The 18457-nt window shown below is 40.0% G+C and overlaps 1 protein-coding gene across 1 annotated transcript in view; it reads right to left on the bottom strand.

Annotated features, from left to right (window-relative positions):
- ASAP1 (ArfGAP with SH3 domain, ankyrin repeat and PH domain 1) overlaps nt 1-18457 on the bottom strand; it is a 375367-nt gene that overhangs the window by 149807 nt on the left and 207103 nt on the right.

Below are 18457 nucleotides of genomic sequence, written 5' to 3'. Positions count from 1 at the left end.
TATGCTTTCCTGACCCCTAGGCAATGTCACCTGATCTCACTCTAAGGACCTCTTGCTTTTCCTCAGACATGACCTTTTATTCCCCTCTATCTATATGTTTGTATGGGCCATCCGCCCTATCTGGAATCCTCTCCCTAATCACCTCTGCCTGCCTTCAAGACTCAGCTTACATACCAACTTCCACAGGAGGCCCTGCCTGGTTCATCCACTGCCAAGACAGTACTATCTCAGGGTAGCTGCCATCTACTTTACACTTTTTATGTTCCTATTTATTTACATGCTGGTTCCCCCATTTGAATTTAAGCTCCTTGGGGACAGGAATTGTCTCTTCCTTTATTTGTAAGTAAAGTCCTGGCACACTAAGTGCTTTAATAAACACTTGTTGACTGAATGTTAAATTCAGGCCATTGCTCTAGTATGTCAGGATTGTTTTTGTGCCATGTCTTAAAATTTGTTTGAATTAATAAGCATTTATTTTTTTCTTCCTCCCACTCACCTCCACCCCACTAAGGGGTGAGGGAACTAAACAAACATCTGTCCAGATCTTTTTAAATCCCATTTTAGTCATCAATTGTGTTACAGCTATCTCTCTTAGCTCTGTGCCATTTGAAAATGAATTGTCTTCCATATTTACCTTCTATGCCCATCTGATAAGCATACCATCTATGCCTCTGTCCAAGCTACTAACAAAAAAGTTCAACAGGACAGAACTAAGTAAAGATCTCTGGGGCACTCCACCAGAGACCTCTTTCCAAGTTAACAGTCAACTACTAACAACTACTCATTTGGTCCTGACACACAACTAATTCTGATGCCACCTAAATGCATTATTGTATAGTGTATGTTTCTTTCTCTTCTACAAGAAAAGCACGATAGATTTTAACACTCAGCCAAAATGTATAGCTAAACTAAATCCATACACAGAATTCTCTTGATTTAATAATTTAGTAATTCTATCAAAAAAAAGAAAATGAGGCTTTCTGGAATGACATTCTTGATGAAGCAATACTATGTTAATTTTGGGGGGTCACTATCTTCTCCTCTTCTAGAACTAACCATTCTTTTAAGTATAAGTTCTAGAATTTTCCTAAGAATCAAAGTCAGGCTCTTTGGTCTATAATTTGCAGACTCCATTTCCTGACCAATCCCATGCCAGCAGTTTTTTTGTTTGTTTGTTTTGGTTTTGGGTTTTTTTTTAGGGGGGGGTACAGGTAGGGGATCAAAACATCTGCTCTTCTCCAATCCTATAGTACATAGTACCTTTCCAATTTTCCATCATCCTTCAAAGGTTACTGGCAGTGCCTTAGCAATCACTTTGTAAAGAGAACCAATCAAATGCCATTAATTTCCCTAAAAGTGGTTGTGTGTGTGTGTGTGTGTGTGTGTGTGTTTTAATTACCATGTCTATGCTTTAGCTGGAAAAGAGGACCATGTTAGATAATGTCAACTACCTGGGAAGAAATGAGGAGAAAATACATGCTGCCTCTGAAATTGTTTTCACTAAGGGAGAAGAGGTCTTGTGGGAATTTATGTAGCTGTACTTGCCTTTGTTACCTTCTTAAACGATGACTGTTGTTCTTTTAGTTAAAGTTGTTAAAGTTAAAGTGTCCCTTTTTTTCTTTTAGAAAGAATGTGTAAGTATGTGTCACAGGTCTGAGAGACAGCATCAGTGCTGGGGAGTAAGGCCAGAAAACAGAAAGACCAATAAGGTGTCACCAAGTCCTCGGATATGGCCAAGAGCTGCAGACTTCACTAAGCCAGCTTCTACAAACTTAGCCAAGAGCAAAAACTAAGCAGAAACAGCCTGGCATTTTCATAGCTGGAACCATCCAGGGAAGAATGTAGTTGATCTAAGTTTCCCTAGTTCCTGTCTCCTTTGAGGAGAAGACACCCAGTGAACCACTTGGATTTGGTCAATGAAGGAGGTTTCCGTACCTGTCTACCAAGAGCAAGAAACCAGATAAAGAAGACCTTGGACCTTAGGACTCCTGAAAACACATGGAAAGAGAGTCCACAACTGTATCATGGCCTACATGTGATTTGCTATCCTAGTCCTTCCTGAGCTACCCAGAGATGCATTAAGAAATATAAGTGAGGGCAGTATTTGTTAGCTTTGCCACCTTGCATCAGTTCTGACATATCCTCTCTCCATTTCCCATTACTTTTATTTCCCCCTGCAAAATGAAACATTTTTTCCTCTTGAATTTGAGGCTAATACAAATCTGCTGACTTGCTCAACACATTGGAAAATCCAATTAAAATAATGAGCCAGGTCCTAGCAGTTAAGTAAGTGACTCCTTGGTATAAATTAAGCATTCTATGAAGTGTATTAACGCTTTCCTGCCACAAGAGAGCCATTTATTGCACTGGAGGTTATTCCATCTAAAATTGGGCCCTTGCAGTAACTTACATATTAGACAGGCTCTGTCTGACCTAATAAGTACATCGAAGCTTATTTGAATTAATTGCTTGTAGATTAGGAGAAAACAAATCTGGTCATGGACTGCAAGGGAAAGTGTAATAAAATTTGTATTTTGTCTTTTGAAGAATCCCAAAAGATCGAAGAGAGGCAAGTGCTGAGATTATTACAGCATTTTACATTTCATATCCCTTTATGTTCAAATGCCCTACAAATCACAATACTGCATTCATGTTTTTATAGTCACATCTGGGACTAGGTGTTAAAGTAGGCAGCCTCCCTGTCCCAAGGTATGACACTCCTAGGGACATAATGATGGACACTTTTTAATATGACTTTCTAAATGCACACATTTTTAAAAATGCCAAAATGCTGTACTACTTCTTCTTTACAGATAAGTATTTTGAAATTTCAAGGAATATGGAAATATTGCAGTTGCTCTGATTAGTCAAGACAAATATATTAGAATAAAGGCTTTAATGGGCATTAACAAATAAGATAGCTAGGTGGTGCAGTGGTTAGAGCACTGGGCCTGGAGTCAGGAAAACCCATTTTTGTGAGTTGAAATCTGGCTTCAGACACTTACTAGCTGTCACTTAACCCCGTTTGCCTCAGTTTCCCCTTCTATAAAAGGAGTTGGAGAAGGAAATGGCAAACTTCTCCAGTATCTTTGCCAAAAAACTCCAAATGGGGTCACGAAGAGTCAAACACAACTGAACCAACTGAGCAACAATAAAAACAACCAAGGTACACATTTTTCAGAGCCAAGGCGTTGTACAATTTTCAAGCTTTGCCTTGAACGCACAGATTGCTCCTCCCACCTCTAACTATAGCTGCCAAGGTAATCAGAGCTGGCAAGGTAAAATCATGAAGTCTATGACATTCTTCTTTCAAGCTGTTCTACCTCCCCATTAGCACTGGTCTTCCCCATTCTGAAGCTCCAGTCTCATTCTATCATACCCATTTCAACATCATTTTGGAGTTGGAAGGAAAAGGAAATAAGCCTTTATTAAGCAGCTGCTATGTTCAGGGCACCGTGCAAAGCATGTTACAAATATTATCTCATTTGATCCTCACAACAACCCTGTAAGTTAGGCACTCCTATTATTCCCAGAGGAAATGGAAGCAGTCAAAGGTAAAATGACTTTCCTAGGGTCACACAGCCAGAAAGAAGAATCCCTTCTTCTTCTTCTTCTTCTTCTTCTTCTTCTTCTTAGTCATTCAGTATTCCCATGAAGATGTCCATATTTGGGAATCTGACCTCCCCAGACAGCCATTCCCCTTTTGGATAGCTTCATTAGATGACTGTTCTTTAAATCAAGCCGAAACCTTACTATTTGCAACTTCTATTCATTTCTCCTCATTTCCATCATTTTCACTATCATGTCTCATTTGAGGTGTTTCTTTTTAAAAAAAAATTTAATCATAAAAGTACTTTATTATTTTCCAGTTACATGCAAAGATAGTTTTCAACATGTGTTTTCATAAGATTTATGTTCTAAAATTTTCTCCATCCCTCCCTCCCTTCCCTTCCCCCTCCCCAAGACATTAAGCAACTTTATATAGGTTATATATGTACAATCACATTAAATATATTTCTGCATTACTCATGCTGTGAAAGAAGAATCATAACACAAGGGAAAAACCTCAAAAAAGAAAAAAAAAGTAGAAACATTCTGGTTCAATTTGCATTCAAAATCCACAGTTCTTTTCTCGGGGTGGGGAGAACATCTTCCACCACGAGTCCTTGGGAATTGTCCTGGATCACTGCACTGCTGAGAAGAGCCAAGTCTACCACAGCCGATCATCGCACAATGTTGGTGTTACTGTGCACAATGTTCTCCTGGCTCTGCTCACCTCAGCATCAGTCCACCCAAGTCTTTCCAGGTTTTTCTGAAATCTGCCTGCCCTCATTTCCTACGGCACAACAGTATTCCATCACATTCACACACCACAACCTGTTTAGCTACTCCCCAATTGATGGGCGCTCCCTAGATGCCCAACTCCCTGCCACCACAAAGAGATATGCTACAAATATTTCTGTACGTGTGGGTCCCCTTCCCCTTCCATGATCTCCCTGGGATACAGACCCAGTAGTGGTATCACTGGGTTAAAGGGCATGCACACTCCCATAGCCTCTTGGGCATAGCTCCAAATTGCTCTCCAGAATGGCTGGATCAGTTCACAACTCCACCAAAAATGCATTAGTTTTCCAATTTTCCCACAACTTCTCCAACATTTATTATTTTTCTTTTTTGTCATATTAAATAATCTGATAGGTGTGAGGTGGTATTGAGGTGTTCCTTTTCTAACCATCCCCAGTTCATCCAATCAATTTTCACATGGAATGATCTCCAGGCACCTCTCCATCTCAGTCACTCTACTCTGGATGCCTTCTTTCCTCAAAGGTGGCCCTGGAGCTTGAAAAACACATGCCAAATATGGTCTGACACCAGAATAAAGTCTGGATTCCAAACCACTCATAAGATCAACTCTGATATTACTCTTTATGTTCTTCCTAAAGGCCATATCATGAAAAAGCTAAAGTGCTATATTTTTTAAAATCCCTTACTTATCAACTTTCCTAAATTCTAGCCACAGGATTCTTTTGTGGCTGAGAATGGTCCCTAATCTGGGAAATTCTTTACCAAGTAGGAGTATCTTGGAGCCTAAACCCAGAAATCCTATGGAAGACTTAGTATCTCCATGGGGTTTTCCAAATTGTCTCCAGTTTGAAGTATCAGCCCTCTGGTATATCATGGCACACAGTTGTTGGAAAAGACATTCTGACAGTCAACAAAACAAGTCCCACCAGAAACTTACTTAGTCTCTGCCACTAGAAATACCTTATCCTTTGCTAGGCAATCTTTTACCCAGAGCCAGGGCTTCATGTCTCTTTCTGGTCACCATTTCCAAACAATGCCTTCATGCTCACAGCACCCTGACGGCTCCTTTCTATTTACTGTCTTCTATTACAATATAGGGGCTGTTTTGATTTCTTGGATTTATATCTGAAGTACCTAGCACAATGTCTAGAACAAAGTAAGCACTTAATAAATGTTTTATCATGTATGACCCCTATGGATCTCAGTTGTTTTTTGTTTTGTTTTGTTTTTTGGTGGGGCAATGAGGGTTAAGTGACTTGCCCAGGGTCACACAGCTAGTAAGTGTCAAGTGTCTGAGGCCAGATTTGAACTCAGGTCCTCCTGAATCCAGGGCCAGTGCTTTATCCACTGTGCTACCTAGCTGCCCCCCCCTCCATCTCAATTTTCTAATAGGAAGGAGAAGGCTATTCAAAAAGCCCCAAAATCCTTGGGACTAATGATATGCCAAGAGATTTGGGGTAATAGAACCAGCAGGGTACTTCTACCCAGCAGGATACTGAAGACATATGAAAGGGAAAAAGATAATTGAATCATAGTTTTAGAGCTGGATGATACCTTCGAGGTCCTCTAACCCAAGTGGTATCAAATTCAAATAACAAAGGATCACTGCCAGTGAAATAGTAGCTTAGAAAACCACAAATTAATATTATCTATGTTGCGGTACATTTTCAATTTATTTTGTTAAACATTTCCCAAATACATTTTCATCTGGTTTAGGCTAGGCTGACACTAGGGAGTTTTATCTGAAGATTGCTTATACTTTGACATCTCAGGTCTAGAACAAACCCCTCATTTTATGGATAGGATGTGAAAGCCCAGAGATTAAGTGATTGCTCCAAGTTCACATAGGTGATAAATAGCAGAAATAGGATTTGAACCTGGGTCCCATGATTCCAAATCTAGTATTCTTTCCACTACACTGTGCTGATGTCATTAAATGACTATATGGAGATTGTATTATTTAGATACAGTTGTTTGTATTTTGTCTTGCTTATTTGACTGAGCTCCTTGAGAATAGGCACAGTGGTTTGCCTTTCTCTGTATCCCTAAGACCTCAGTCTTATACCTGGAACATAAATAGATGCTTTCTGACTTCCCCATTCTCCATTTGTGCCTTGGGGGGAAAAACCCCGCCAAAATTGATACTTTTTTATAATGTTGAATTCAGAACTAGTGATAACATTGTTAAATATATTTCTACATACACCTATATAGTAAAAGCCCAACTGTAGTTTTTAACAAAGCTTGTCAAGAAATGAAAAGACTGCCGTTAGTCATGGAGCTTCATGTGGTTTGTGACTTGGAAAAATGACATAGTTATAGGGAAAAATCCATTGTCCCCGGGGTGAGGGTATATGAAGTACAATTTCTCCTCTATAATGCTTACTTTATCTGGGGATCATTTCACTCATATGTAAAACAAGGGAGGCAGATTTGTTGTTCAGTAATATCTGACTCGTTGTGACCCCATTTGAGGTTTTCTTGGCAGAGATACTGGAGTATTTTGCCTTTTCCTTCTCTAGCTCATTATATAGTTGAGGAAACTGAGGCAAACAGGGTTAAATGACTTGTCCAGGTTCATAAAGCTAGTAAGTATCTGAGGTTGGATTTGAACTCAGAAGATGAATCTCCCTGGTTCCCAGCTCAGTGCTCTATCTACTGCACAACCTAGTTGGCCTACATAGACTCTAAATGATCCTTTAAGATTGATGGAATCTAGGGAGAGTTAGCCTTATTTGGCATGGCAAAAAGTAATTATGGACATGAAACATAACCTAACAACTCATAATGTTAGATATGGAAAGAACCTTTAAGATCATCTAGACATCCTGAAAACATTTATGCAATTAGACAGAGTAAACAACTGAGTGGCAGATTATGTGGAATGTGGAGCCGGGAAGACCTGAGTTCAAATCTTGCCTTATATATTTATAAGCTATGTGATAACCTAGATCTGCTCAGTTTTTTCATATGTAAAATAGCAACCACCTCACATGATTGTTGTAAAGATCAAATGTGATCTTTATAAAGCATTATTTGTATATATGTGTGTATATAAATTCAGTAAACCTCAACGTGCTAAATGTGTCATTATTATTATTATTATTATTATTATTATACAGTATCCTTTGAAAAAGTCTTCAGATCATAGAATTTAAGACTAGAAGGGAGGGAGCTAGGTGCCACAGTAGATAAAGCACCGGCCCTGGATTCAGGAGGACCTGAGTTCAAATCTGGCCTCAGACACTTGACACTTACTAGCTGTGTGACCCTGGGCAAGTCACTTAACCCTCATTGCCCAGAAGGGGGAAAAAAAGAGTAGAAGGGGCTTTAGAGATCATCTTGTCAGTCCCTTCATTTTATCCACTATTTTAGAGATGAGGATACTGAGGCCAAAATAATATAAAAGACTTGCCCAAGATCACACAGCAGGAGAGCAGAGATCTGAAACCAAATTCTCTTAATAATGCCTCCCTACATCAGGGGAGGTTTAATTTTGTTAACACTGGCTCTGGAAAAGGAGGGTTGGGGGAAGGCAGAGCACGTGGCCCACTTGAGACATATGCTGTGGTTGTACTTCTGGAGAAAGTCAAACAAGAAAGATGAAAACATTCCACATTTTATTTATGCAGTGATTATAAGCAATATTACTTCCTTTGAGAAATCCAAAGTAATATTATAGCCTAGAGACACATGAAAGAATTCTAACAAGTCAGTTTTATATTCAGGATAGGTTGTCTAGCCGTGGGATTTATAAATGGAAGTGATTTTAAGAAGTATCTTGTCCAATCTTTTCTTATTACAGAGGAGGGAATTAACTTTCCATAAGTTCATATATCTAGTAAGGATGAGATTGGGGATTTGAACCCAGGTCCTCTGCCACCATATGGAAAGTATGCATTCCACTCTACATGGAAACTGAAGCCCAGAGAGGGAAAGTATCTTGCCCCTGATCCTGTAGCCAGTTCGTTTCAAACATGAATTATTAAAATGCTGGGGAAGAGAGTAAGGAAACAATACCACCGCAGCCTTTTGTTGTTGACCCAGGAGAATTCTGACTCTCCCACAGGTCAGCCTGGACATTTGGGAGCCAGGAATTTCTACTTCAAAAACAGAATTACAAGAAAAATACGGGCAATGAAGCCCTAAAGGGTTATTCTGCTGTGTAACTTTTTTTATTAGTGATTTGGAAAAAGGCCTCGTAAGCTTTTCAGATGACACAAAAAAAACCCAAGAGGTATTACTGATGTATTGGATGACAGACAAGATCTAAAAAGATCTCAACAAGATTATCCACTATTCACAGAGAGAGACGCATGTTTAGGTATGGCTGATATGGGAATTTGTTTTGCCAAACTATGTGCCTAGGTACTGACGGATTTATTTTTCTTTCTTTTCCTTTAAAAAAAAACAATTGCCCAGGAGGTGGGGGGACACATAGAACACTGGCATAAATCTAATGAGATAGAATTTAAATGGAATAAATGGGTTATACTTCTATTTCAAAAAGTCAACTTCATATTATAAGATGGGGGACGATGGGGATGGATAATAGTTCACTTGAAAAAGATCTGGTATGTTGTTGGATTGCAAGATTGATGTGAATCAACAGTGTGTTATGGCAGCCCCCCCAAAAAGCTAATTCAATCTTAGGTTGCATTAAGAAAAAAGAATAGTGTAGGATAGGGAAGGTCGCTGAACAATGCCTTGCCAAGAGCATATCTGAAGTGCTGTGTTTAAATCTCAGTGGATAAAGCAACAGCACTTAACCCTCATTGCCCCATCAAAACCAAAACAAAACAAAAGAGATCATTCATATAATGGATGTGCTTCTGTAGTGCTACAGAAATTCCCACTATGATGGTGATGATCAAAGTATCATCCAAAGGATGATAAACAGGACAGTGAAGGACCTGGAGATCATGCCATATGAAGAGTCTTTGGAGGGATATTGAGTCTGGAGCAGAGAAAATGTAGGAGGGACATAATGGGTGTCTTTGAGTATCTATAAAGAGCTGCCATGTGAAGGAGCAGTGGGTGGAATGGCAGAGAGGAAGATTAACTTTCTTTCTTTCTTTCTTTTTTTTTTAGTGAGGCAATTGGGGTTAAGTGACTTGCCCAGGGTCACACAGCTAGTAAGTATTAAGTGTCTGAGGCCGGATTTGAACTCAGGTACTCCTGACTCCAGGGCCGGTGCTCTATCCACTGCGCCACCTAGCTGCCCCGAAGATTAACTTTCAATGTAAAGAAGAGCCTTTAAATCATTGGGGCTGCCCAGCAATGGAAGGAGCTGCTTCCAGAGGCAGCGGCTTTGCCTTAATAAAAGACTTCAAGCTTCTTTTCCTGGCATGAGGCAGAACAACTCTTGTGTAGGTATAGTTAGCCTGGACGGCCTCCAGGACCCATTCTAACTCTAACATTCTGTGATTCTATATGATTTAGGTAAAATCAAAGACTGAGTTTCAATTTCAAGCAAGATCGGGACACCATCAATAAACTAAATATGTTAAATAACCCATAAAGTAAAATTTAAGCAACAATTGCAAGATTATTGGTGGGTTCATACAGAGAAATATGGGTGGGTGTGAAAGCATCTGAAAGAGACAGAGCTACACAATTTAAAATAATTTAATTACATTTAGTTTCATTCATTTTAAGTACACATAATGGTGCATTACATCTAAGATCATCTTGTGCATCTGGGCCTCAGAGATAAAAATGAAAACAAGATTTTTCCTTGGGTTATACATAGCTCCTGGCTTTTTCTGAAGGTAATAAGTATGTTGTGAAATGAACTTTACCAGCAGGAGAATGAGAGGTTAGATTATAAGACAGAGATAAATAGAAACATATTTTTCCCCCTATACAGGTTAGTTTATATATAAACATTGTTTTTAAAATAATATTTTATTTTTCCCCAATTACATGAAAAAACAATTTTTAAACATTTTTAAAGAAAAAATTTGAGTCCCAAATTCTCTCCATTTCTCCCCCTCTTCCCCCGTCCCTGAGATAGTAAGCAATCTGATATGTTATACAGGAACATAATTTCTATTTAATATTGGGGATAAGTGGAACAGTAAAAGAAAAATTATAGTTATACAATAATAGTTTGAAAATCTACCCTGATTTAATATTATTTATATTATGGTACTATTTATATAGATAGGAACCCATCAATCAACAAGAACAAGTCTTGATTAAGTGCCTGTTGTGTGCTTTGGGATAGATACTGGAGAGGCAAAAAATGAAACAATCCCCATGCTTGAACTGAAACTCTATTGAAGAAAACAACATGACCATCTCCAAGTATGTAGATAATAAATTCATACTAGGTAGAGAGAGAAAGCCCTACAAATGTGTGTGGGGAGGGGGTACCACGGAATTAGGAAAGGTTTTGTCTAAAAGCAGTGCCTTTGTCTCATAACACTGTAAACTTAGTGTTATTATTATGCCCATATTACAGACAAGGAAACTGAGGCTAAGAAATGTCAAATGACTTACCCATTGTCAAAAGTGCCTGAGGCAGGATTTGAACTCAAGTTTCTCTGACACAAAAACCAGTACACTACCCATTATTCACCAGTTACCTCTAATTGAGGAATTTTTCTGAGGCAGAAGTGAGAAGGGAAGATATTCCAGTTATTAGATGACCAGTGCAAAGGTATGGAGATAGGAAAAGCAATGCAAAATGAAAATGAGCAGGCAGGTTAGGGTCAGGATGAAAAGGGCACTAAAGACCAAAAAGATTAATTTATTTTTTATCTTGGGCGCAACGGCACCCTATGCGGTGCATAGGGGAGACCAACTGGGAAAGCATTGCAGTCGTTTAGATGAGATGATGAAGGCCTCAACGAAGGCAGTGGCTTGTGAGTAAATGGTGGATGAAGATGAGTAGAAGTAGAAACTTCAAGATCTGGCAGATGGCTGGCTATGTGGGGGGTGATGGAGACGATAAGTTAAGGACAACAATCAAATTACAAACCTGGAAGCCTGGAAGAATGTGGTGCCTTGGAGAGAACTGAGGAAGAGCGGTGCTTTGGGAGAGAAAGTTAGTTCTATTTTGGACATGTTGAGTTGGAGATGTCTCTAGCACATCCAATTGGAAATGTTCAATAGGTGGTGGATAAGAGTTTGTACTAAATGCTCATGGTGCTTAATAATTGCTTGCTGGCATTTAATGAAACTGAATGGCTTTTGAATTCCTTTCATATTTTATAGAGTCATATGCGCTCATTGCCCTATAAACATAGATTTCTAGAGTTTGAAGAAGATATAGAAATCCCCTCTACAACATTCAATTTAATTCCACAAGCATTTATTAGGTTCTATTTTCAGGCAGACATTGTGCTAGGGTGCTCTGCTGAGGATGTAAAGACAAAAATGGAAGGGAAAAAAAAGTTCCTTAGAGAGGAAGCAATGTAGGATTAGATAGTAACAGATTTAGAATTGGAAGTGATTTTTTTTTTTTTTGCTTTTTTGAGGGGCAAAAATGCCCAGGTTCACACAGCTAGTAAGTGTCAAGTGTCTGAGGCCGGATTTGAACTCAGGTCCTCCTGAATCCAGGGCTGGCACTTTATCCACTGTGCCACCTAGCTGCCCCCTGGAAGTGATATTGAAGACCAATCAAACCTTCCTCATTTTGCACTGTGTCACTAAGGTGACACAGATATTAACAGATCTGGGATTAGAAAACAAACCCTCCGACTCCAAATTCAGGAGTCTATTCATGTAATGTACACACAGAAAAGTAAATGCAAAGTACTACTACTACTACTACCACTACTACTACTACCACTGCTGCTGCTGCTGCTGCTACTGCTAATAATAATAGCTAGAATACTTTGAGCTTTGCAGAGCACTTGATAATACTGTCTCATTTTGACCCTTACCATGACACTAGGAGGAATGTGTTCCTGTTAGTTCCATTTTACAGATGAGGAAACTGAGCCAAACAGGTTAAGTAACTTGTCCAAGGTCATAGAACTAATAAGTGTCTGAGCATGGATTTGTACTCAGAGACCTGAGTACAACAGAATTTCTTAGTTTTGCCCTGACTTCAGGTCCATCGCTCTACCCACTAAACCACCTAGCTACCTTGGAAACAGTAAATACAAAGTAACTTGGCTGGGGGAAAGAGGGGTACTTTGGCCAGCTATTGCTGAGGAATCAAGAAAGACTTCATTTAGAAGGTGGCATCTGAGTTGAGTCTAGAAGGGAGACAAATACTTCAAGAGATGGAGGTGAGGAGGCAGAGTATTCCAGGTGTAAGAGACCATCATGCAAAGGCATGAATGAAGGTGAAAGATGGAATGTCAGCTGTAGGACCAGTTTAACTGGAGCACAAAGTGCATGGAAGTGAGTAATGTGAAATCAGTCTAAAAAGATATTATGGAACTAGAATGTACCAAAAAAAAATTCAAAAAAACAGTTGGTATTTTTACCTAGCCAATAAACCTTCTAAGCAAGGGAGTGACCAGTGCTTCAGGAATCTCAATATGATGCCTATATGGAGTCTGGAGAGCTGAAACTGGAAGCAGGAGGCCTAACTAGAGGCTACTGCTAGAGTAAGGTAGGAACACTAGGGTGATGGAACATCCTTGATTGAAAACTCAAAATTTTCTTCACTGGGCAGCTCATTCCATTTCAAAACCATGCTGGAAGTTCTTCATATCAAACTGCTATCTGCTTTCTTTTAACTCCCACATTTTGGTTAGACTTTAATTGACATTTCACAGTCTCTGAATGAATCGCGATCAACTCTCAGAACCTCTAATTACCAGTTTTCATGGATGTCTTCTACAATTTTCAAGGTTTAAACTAGAAGGATACCAAAGAGTAAGTGATATTAAATCACGTTTTTCCTGCTTTAATTAAACATCTCTATCACAGAGTTAATCATTGCCATATACTTTACTATCCTCAAGGTCCCATGATTCCATCAATTGTATTCTCCCTCCTGCAGTGGTGTAGACCATAACCCCTCTATGATTTAGTAGGTGGTCTTTGTGAGTCAGGAGAGCTAAAAGGAAAATTCTGACCCAATGACCAACCATCTGGGAATGCAGCTCTCTTCATTTAGCAATGCTGATGCTGAGATAAAAGCTATGTAGTGCATAGACAGACCTTTATTCAAAGACCATCCAATTTGGAAGGACTGGGACTTTGCTGGTGCAGCTTCTGGGAGCCCAGGGTCACATCAATGGCATCAAGAGCAACTTGAGTGGAAGCACTGTTATCTGTTTTAGTTAGTAAGTCAGGGAACAAGCATTCATGAAATGCTTACTATGTGCAAAGCACTGTGGGGAATTACAAAACAAAACAAAACACCACTGCTAAGTCTCTGCCCTCAGGGAGTCTCTCATTCTAATGGGGGATACAACATGAAAATAACTAGGTACATACAAGATAAATAGGGGGTAAATTGGAGGTAATCTCAGGGGGAAGGCACTAGCAGTAGGAGTTGAGAAAGGCCTACTACACTAAGTAGTATTTAAGCTGAGACCTGAAGGATGCCAGGGAGGCCTGAAGGTAGAAATGAGGAGGGAGAGCATTCCAGGCATTGGGGACAGACAAGGAAAAAGCAAAAGGGCCAGTAATGACTACTTTGAGCACTGTTACAACACAGTGTAGTAGAGAGCAGGGACAGCTCTGGACTTAAGAAGGCTTTTCTCTGACAAATATTGCGTGAACAAGATGAAGTTGCTTAACCTCTCAGTGGCCAGGAAACTCCCTTAACCTATAAATGACAGAAAAACTTGATCTGCTACAGCAGAGAGGGTCTCCACAAAAGAAGTTCCTCAGACCAATGAAATCACAGGTCTGGATCAAAAACTCTAGCCTGAAAAAGAGAGAAAAAGGACTTATTTTCTGTGGAAGAGCAATATAGTTTTAGAGATAGTAAAATTCAAGACTGATCCACATGGCCATCTTATAGTTGTAACAACCCAACTTACATTTCTTTCTTTCTTTTTTTTTTGGGGGGGGCAGAGCAATGGGGGTTAAGTGACTTGCCCAGGGTCACACAGCTAGTAAGTGCCAAGTGTCTGAAGCTGCATTTGAACTCAGGTCCTCCTGAATCCAGGGCCAGTGCTTTATCCATTGCGCCACCTAGCTGCCCCCCCCAACTTACATTTCTATAATACTTTAGTTTTTAGATAAAGTCAAACCTATACTGGCATACCCCACTTTATAAAGTGTCCCCTAATACTAATTGGTAGCCAGGTGGTATAACTCATGCCTGAATCCTTGCTCCCAAGGGAGGCATAACCTGGTGAGTTCTTGAGCTGCAATGTAAGGTATAGGAGGGCTGAAGTCTGGTGGGTATCTATACTAAGGCCAACATCAATATGGTAAAACTCCCAGGAGCAGAGAGTCACCAGGCTGCTTGAGAGGTGAACTGGTCCAAGTCTGAAATGAAGCAGGCCAAAATTTTCAAAGATCAGCACTGGGACAGGGCACATGAATAGCTGCTGCACATCCAGCCTGGGTGAAATGGGAAGACCCAGGTTCAAAACAAAATAAAAACACTAACTGGCAGTAAAGTCTGACAGAACATGATGTGAAATCTGACAGATCAAAGGTTTTATCTTTTCAATCATAGTTTAACATAAGGTAATAAGATGAAATTTCTCATGTATAATACAGCATGGAAGACCTGGGATGTTGCCCATCTATAACTCAGAGATCCCATGCTCTTCCAGCCTCTCTTTTTTTTTTTTTTTTTAGTGAGGCAATTGGGGTTAAGTGACTTGCCCAGGGTCACACAGCTAGTAAGTGTTAAGTGTCTGAGACCGGATTTGAACTCAGGTACTCCTGACTCCAGGGCCAGTGCTCTAGCCACTGCGCCACCTAGCTGCCCCCTCTTCCAGCCTCTCTTAAACTGTGAAAGAGAAAAGGAGAGACAGAAGGGTAGGGGGAGACATGGGGGACAAGGGAAATAAGGGAGTCGAGATCTATTTGATATGAAGCTAACCTCATAAAGTTGTACTTTTTTCATTTCTCTGAAAATCTGTCAAGAGGGTAGGAAAAAACCCAGAAAAATTAAAGGTGGGGGGGACCTCAACCTAACCACAATACCTCCATAGTCAATGATTGCAAACAGGAAATATTCTACAGCTGGAGGAATCTTTTCTTTACTTCAACAGCTCTGAAGCAATAACTGCTCTTTAACCGTTAAAAAAAGGACCCCAGTTCTTGTGCAAACTACAAGGCTTCCAAAAGCTCAGCTTGGAGGGGAAACCAGGGAAAGGCATTAAAAGCCTGGCAATGCTTTAAAGGAGCTGGGCACCTCCCACTATTTAAAAAGAGGTATTCTTGGTCTCTCCCTCTCCCCCGCCCCCATACCACTTTACTAAGCAATTGTTAAGAGGGATACGCATTAAGATGGTTTTCCTTGATATATTTCCTTTGAAATATATCGATTCCAAGCTACCATTTATTCCCTTCCTGTCCCCATTTTGTGGTTCTGGAAATCGAAGTAATGGAATTCTCAGTTCACTCATGGGCTGCTTCAGTAGGGTCAAAGACAGTAATGGCATAATTCAGGCAGCCAAGTGAGCTAAGAAACATTTAGTAGAAATGTTTTCATGACTCTCTTTCAACATATTATTTTAAAGAACAAAATGACATTAAAATACAAGAGGCCAGGAATGGTGGCTCTCATCTGTGATCCCTGCTACTTGGGAGACTAAGGCTGGTGGATCTCTTGATATCAAGAATTCTGTGCTACAGTGAATGGGTTAAGCCAACTAGGTAATTGTACTAAGTTTAGTATTAATCTAGTGAGCTCCCAGGATTAGGGAAGAGCCACCAGGTTGCTTAAGAAAGGGTGAAATGGCCCACGTTAGAAAAAGAGAAGCTAAAAGTTCCTGTGCCAGAGAGGAATTGGGCCCATGAGTAGTCCCTGTTCTTCAAGCCTGGGAGAGAAAGGGAAAGCAGTAAGGATACTTAAGACAGCAGTCTAATTGAAAAAACACTTGACTGGTTGGTACACAAGAGACCTCTAGGCTGTCCTAGAAGTTTACCTAACCAGGAAAATCATGTAATAATGGCAGCTCATATTAATATAATGCTTTGTTACAGTTAACAAAAGCATGACTTCATTTGAGCCTGGTGGCAATGCTATGATATAAAATGGGCAGATCTTATTATCCACCCTTCACACACCAAGGTACTAAGGGCGAGAGGGGACGTCATGCAGCTGGTGTGTGACAGAGACAGGATTCACACCAAAGTCTCCTAAAAGTCTAATTTCTTTGCATTAAACCATGGTGCCTCTGTTACTTAAGCTAGTAGAGTCAGTCAGCTACCTTTATTAAGCACCTACTATGTGCCAAACACTGGTGATACAAAAAAGGCAGACACACACACACACACACACACTCTCTCTCTCTCTCTCTCTCTCTCTCTCTCCCCAGTCTCTGCTTTCAAGGAGCGGATGTAGTCGCAGCAGATACACATTTCAGTGGAAAGTGCGCTAGACCACAGTCACAGGACATAGGTTTGAATACAGATTGGTATTTAATACCTGGGTGTCCTTTGGAAAGTCCCTTAACCTTTCTGAACCTCAATTTTTCATCTGTAGAATGAGGGGAATGGACTAGATGACCTTCTAAAGCGAATTCTGGTTCTAAAATTGGTGATCTCATAATCTTAATTAAGTGCCTGGCTTTCTATCAGACATCCCAGAGCACTGACTCTCCCTGTGGGGATAATATGAGAGCAATGATTACTCAGCTAAGAAAGAAGAGCTTATAGAAAATCAAAGTGTTATTGTGCTTCAGAGCAGATTAGTTAGAGTATCTGGTTACAAGATCTAGAGTTAGAAAGCACATTAATGGCTCCCTAGTCCAATCTCCTTGTTTTACAGATGGGGAAACTGGGGCACAGAGAGGTTAAAAGCTCTTGTTCTTTCTACCTCACTACACAATGATGAATTAATTATAGAAATATAAGTACAAGGGTCAGTTAAATTCTGAATAGTGTGAAAATTATCATCTATAGCAAGTGGAACCATAAGATAAAGGTTTGATTCTAGGCTCTGATATTGTGTAATTTAGAATAAGTAACTTAAACTTTTGACCCTCTATTTCCTCATCTGTAAAATGGGGAAAACAGCACTTGCTTTACCTATCTTGTGGGGGTGAGAGTAAAGAAAGTCCCCTGAAATATGAGCTGCCCTTGCCATCACCACCGGCCTCACTCCTTCAGAACGAAAATGTAGACCTGGAAGGCCCCTTGGAAATCATTTAACCCAACTCTCTCGTCACAAATGAGAAAAATGTAGCTCAGAGAGACAAACCAAATTTGCCATAGCCAGTCAACAGCAGAGCTGACACTGGAACCCAGTGCTCCCAATTCAAAGTTTATTTTCTACCTCACCATGATATCTTCCTGCTACTGTGCTCGTTTCACTTCTAACAGACTGAGTTACACACGCACTATTCTCTAACACCCAACACTACAAATATTCACAAGGGCATGTAGCATTACAGTGCCTTAGACCTAGAGAGTTTGTGACAGAGTCAGAGGAACTCGCTTTCAGAGATGAGAAAACTAAAGTCCACAGGACACAAAGACTTATTCAAAGTCACAGAAGTAGTAAGCAACAGAGGAGACATCTGAATCCAGATCCTAACCCTAATCCCAGTCCCACCATGACTACCTTTGGTAGCCGTTACAGTTACAAAGGGATCTCCCTTCATCCTCAAATCCGTCTTGTGAGGCGGGCAAGGCTAGTACACTTTTCTCTCTCATACTGATAAGGACATAGAAGATCAGGGAAATTATGAAACAAGGGAAAGGAAACAAGAAAAGGAAAATTAATCGGAGAACAGCCAGAGAAGAAAGAGGAAAGAGAAAATGGTAGAGATAGTTTAAAGAAAATAGTGGAAGATAAAGTCAATGTCATTCTAGGAAGCCAGTCTATAATACCCTAGTGGCTACATTTCCTCTTTATTGTGCAGGAATGCTCCTATTTTTTCCACATTAGTAATAGCTAATGTTAGTATAGATCCTAGCATGTGTTGGGCACTGTACTAAGTGCTTTACAAAAGTTAGCTCATTTGTTCCTCACAACAACCCTGGAAGGTAAGTGCTAGTATTGTCCCCAGTTTAGAAACCAGAAACGGAGCCAGAGATTAAGTGATCT

This window comes from Dromiciops gliroides, chromosome 1, assembly GCF_019393635.1.
Source record: "Dromiciops gliroides isolate mDroGli1 chromosome 1, mDroGli1.pri, whole genome shotgun sequence".
Taxonomy (NCBI): Eukaryota; Metazoa; Chordata; class Mammalia; order Microbiotheria; family Microbiotheriidae; genus Dromiciops; species Dromiciops gliroides.
This window is presented reverse-complemented; position numbering and strand designations above follow the sequence as displayed.